At 43.2% G+C, this 4,742-nt stretch overlaps 1 pseudogene; it reads right to left on the bottom strand.

Annotated features, from left to right (window-relative positions):
- Positions 1 to 2,227: 2,227 nt before the first annotated feature.
- Positions 2,228 to 2,345, bottom strand: LOC124557550 (annotated as a pseudogene).
- Positions 2,346 to 4,742: the final 2,397 nt, after the last annotated feature.

Genomic DNA, 4,742 nt, shown 5'->3' on the forward strand with positions numbered 1-4,742 from the left:
TCACCTGCCATTGCCGTCCGACTACGAGAACGGTTACGAGAAACTGGTACGTTTGTAACTATGGCGGTCGACTGTGATGCATCACGGACGCGACACACTCTCGACTTTGAAGAGAACGTCCTTCGTCACACAGAAGAGAACCCGACGACGAGTACCCGAAACATTGCAAATGTCATGGTCTCCTAAAGGACGCACAAGTCAGATCTCATTGTCACTGCTGTGGGCGTACCGTGACGCGGGAGATTGGAAAGTAATCCGATCTTCAAACATATTTTACAGCCAAACGGTACACTTACGGATAAGGGTTCTATGTTAACATTGCATCTTCTAAGTCCCCTTCACAAACTCCAGAATCTCTTATAGGAACTGTGAAACACTCTGAATTTTACGCGCGTGGCAGTACAGGCAATTTTACGTAATTAATTTTTCTTGTGAGAAATATGCACTTGTTGATTAAGACCGTTGAATTACTGTGGTCCCAGGGGTCGGGTTACAACTATAAGTGGCAAAATTTACACATAAATCGCATACTATAATAAAAACAGGACTTGACTGAGCATGTAAGACAAAATTTGATGATCAATGTAACATTATTTATGTAGATTAATGTAATAAGTTTGTTTCATTCTTGCATGTTATTCATTGGGTAAACGATTATTAAGAAAAGAGCTGCACTACTGTTTTATGACTGTAAATTTGAAATTCGTGTTGGAACCCATTAAATCCATAATACCATAAGAAACTTGCACAACTAGATATAGCAGTTGCTACCAGATGAAATTAAAGGCCCCGGGCGACATCTGTTTTGTTCAGTAAGGATAGTTAATCTAACGCAATCGTAAACTGCTGTATTATTAGCGCAATACGTTAAGGATACTCATTTGGTCATGAGCGATTAGCAATGAATTTTTTTGGGCTGATAATTTGGCCACGGACGACTGATGTAATTAACCAAGTTTTGGAACTTACGGAACAAAAAATGTAGGTCCAATAAGCGTGCTATGACAGTCCACTTAGATAATTAGTTCCCTTTTCCATGAGTGATGATGATGATGTTTGGTTTGTGGGGCGCTCAACTGCGTGGTTATCAGCGCCCGATTTTTCCATGAGTAATATGCACTTTAAACGTTATGAAGCAGAGTGCGTTAACGTAAAAATGGTTCAGATGGCTCTAAGCAACATGAGACTTAACATCTGAGTTCATCAGTCCCTTAGACGAAGAACTACTTAAACCTAACTAACCTAAGGACATCACACACATCCATGCCCGAGGCAGGATTCGAACCTGTGACCGTAGCAGTAGCGCGGTTCCGGACTGAAGCGCCTAGAACCAGACGGCCACAACGGCCGGCTGTGCGTTAACGAAAGAACAGTTTCACACGTTTCTTTAAACAGATATAAGTATTTCCCTATACATTGGCCGTTTGCAGATCTGTAGTTGACCGTTTATTTTAGTTCAAGAATTTCTGTATCATACTAAAGTCTTCAGTGTGAGAACCTTACTTTGCATTTCAAAATTCTACTTCCGTCTGCCAGACATTTCATTTTTGTAGACAGAGTCTTACAATAGGTGTACTTCGCTCTAAAGCAGAGAGTAGTATAGCTTGTTTTTCTCATTCCACTGTTGTCTTTTAAATGAAATTAGTGGCTGCATTAAAATACGATTGCACTTCTCTTGAAGATGATACACGTAAAGAGCTCTCTAATACTATAACCGTGGATGAGAACCTCGAGAAAGCGCGCGATATTGGCTTGGATGATCTGCAGTTAAAAGTGTACGAAGTCGCTGACATCATACGCATACGAGAAGGTATTTTTTACACGACCAGTCACCTAAGTGAAGGCACTGTGCAAAGTGTGTGTCGCATTTGTAGAATGGCGAACATTCGCAAATTTGTAAATTAATCGATCAGCAATGTTTGAAGAATCCAACTAATTTTGTACGCAAAGCTGTTGCTGTGGATGACGCGATAGTTCACCACTTATACCACAAATGAAACAGCAACAACGACAGCGGGGAGGAGTCGATTGCATCGAAATAATAAAGCACTCCGTTTTCAGGCCACAAGTGGCCCATCGGGACCATCCAACTGCCATATCATCCTCAGCTGAGGATGCGGATAGGAGGGCCGTGTGGTCAGCACACCTCTTTCTTTGACCGGAGTCGCTGTTATTCGGTCGACTGGCTCCTCAGTTGCCATCACGAGACTGAGTGCACCCTGAAAAATGGCAACAGCACATGGCAGCCCGGATGGTCACCCATCCAAATGCCGGCCACGCCCGACAGCGCTTAACTTCGGTGATCTGACGGGAACCGTTGTATCCTCGGCGGCAAGGCCGTTGCCGACGCATCGAAATAATGGCGAAATAGATTTCATCCGCCTTAAAGATTATGGACCGTGTTTTCTGAGATGCGGTGGGGATTCTTCCTACTGGTTGTCTTTCAAAGAATGAACTAGTACGTGGCAAATACTATGTAAGTCCTCTGGTCCCACTGGCTGCAAAATTGCACGAGACGAGGCCTTGTTTGCAACAGAAATGAACACGGATAGGTAATTATCACTAATGGTGTTTTATTGAAAGGAAGGAGGAAGACTAGTGTTTAATGTCCCGTCGACAACGAGGCCATTAGGGATGGTTTCTTTGAAAGAAAACTGAGGGACCTGAAATAACGACTTCTTGGAACATTTTCCCTACTCACTACCAGGATAATCATAAAATTTGAGTTATCACTTTGAGAAATAAAGTTTCGTCATCAATTTTTTGTACATTTGCAGGTGATGGTACTACTGATACATTTTGAAATTCCCACTTCACAGTACCGTAGCAGGACACTAGAGAAGAAAAACCGAAGTGGCGGAACTAGCTGATATGCTACGGTCGCAGGTTCGAATCCTGCCTCGGGCATGGATGTGTGTGATGTCCTTAGGTAAGTTAGGTTTAAGTAGTTCTAAGTTCTAGGGGACTATGACCACAGATGTTAAGTCCCATAGTGCTCAGAGCCATTTGAACCAATTTTGAACTAGCTGATAAAGTTTTGGTAGGCTGCGCCATTTTGTTTTCGGCTCCTCTAGTACTGTGCCGTGAGGAATCCAATGTGTACCAGGAGGATAGACACGTACCTGCGAACAATAAAAAAATTAATTACGTATCTTTACTTTCTGAAGGCGATAATTAATATTTTATGACTACCTCTCGTAGACTGGCACTTTATTCCGCTCACTCGATTTATGGAAAAAGAAAGTTGTAACTGGAAATCGTTGTGAGTCTAGTGAAGAGTTTACAAAAGGCGTGAGTGGATACTTTGCAGCCTGCCAGAACTGCACTTCCGGGATGGCATCTTCTCATTCCGGAAGAGTTTGATAGGGTTCACACACGTATGTTTGTTTCTGACCAAAGAAGACGGCGTTTCACCGCCAGGTGGAAGAGTATATCGGTAGACGGCTCTCCGAGTGTGCTCAGCATGTGTGAACTGCGCGAGTGGATGGTGCCGGCGGGCTATCCAGACGGTATCGGCGCTGCCGCAGTTGTCAGCGCCAGACCGGCTTCGAACGCAGGGTCGGTCTGAATCTGCAATATCGACCGGCGCGGCTGTGCCGTGGCGCGGCCGCTCGCCTCGCTGGCGTGGCGTGTCCTGCCGCTGACGTCTCGCTGCCCTCTGTCCGCGCTTCTTGCCACGTGCCACCGATGGGACGGCATGTCATAACCACACATAGGTTTCACCTTGTGTCTGCACCAGGGAAATATAAAAGGGCCATTACTTTTTATGGTCTACCCTGTCAGTCCATAAAGTTTCTAGACAAGATTAATAAGAAAGACGGTAACGTTAGAGTGGAGGTTGTAAGGCTTTACTTGTTTTACGTAGTCTTCCCCCACTTTCAGCCATGTGAAACCGTCTTTGGGATGTTCAACTCGCGCTTCACATTGACTTGAATATCGGTAATGTCGTCAAAGTGGAGATCCGTTATAAGAATTTCAGCACCTTGTTTTGTATCATGCTGGTGCTGCTAACAGTAAGTCTTCTTAGCCACAACGAATTTTTTCCAGAAAAGAATCGTCCACATGTTTCATTTCAATTATGTAGTACGCAAGTGTCCACGTGTCGTTTTTGTTTTGGAGTCAAGGAGTGTACATCCAACTTTGCTCTCACTTTTCTCTTCTTCAAATCGTTCTGGGGTGCACACTTGATTTAGAAGTGTTGCTATTTGTGACAGAACAATTCTGACACTCTACAATCACATGTCCACTATTTAACATCGCCTGCTCGCAACTGACTGCTCGATTGCACATCTGTTGTTTCAAGTTGCTACCGCAGTTACTGCGCTGACGCCGCTTATACACCAGGAATAAAATCAGTCTATGAAATTTTTGGACTGACGTTGTATACTCTAGTTTCCATTAATCAAAAATTATTCATCAAATTTTTGACAGTCGTGTTCACAATACACACATTTTAAAAACGGTTTCGCACGTTTATTTGTTAACCAGTTATCGCTGCAATAAAGAGATAATTCAAAATTACTCGATGTTATTGTTGCGGTATTAACAACAGAAAGTCATTGCTGTTGATTAACTATTCTCTTCCTAACCTGATTAGTTAGAAAATGAAGATGTACGATACGTATATAGTTTACCAATAAGTGGTTGACTATAGTTTCTAGCAGCTGGAGGAGATCTGATTGTCGTTTCAGGTCAATCCCAAGAGCAGCTTAAGTTACCTACAGGTTTTTTTCTCACCGGTA

Source organism: Schistocerca americana, chromosome X, assembly GCF_021461395.2.
Source record: "Schistocerca americana isolate TAMUIC-IGC-003095 chromosome X, iqSchAmer2.1, whole genome shotgun sequence".
NCBI classification, from domain to species: Eukaryota; Metazoa; Arthropoda; class Insecta; order Orthoptera; family Acrididae; genus Schistocerca; species Schistocerca americana.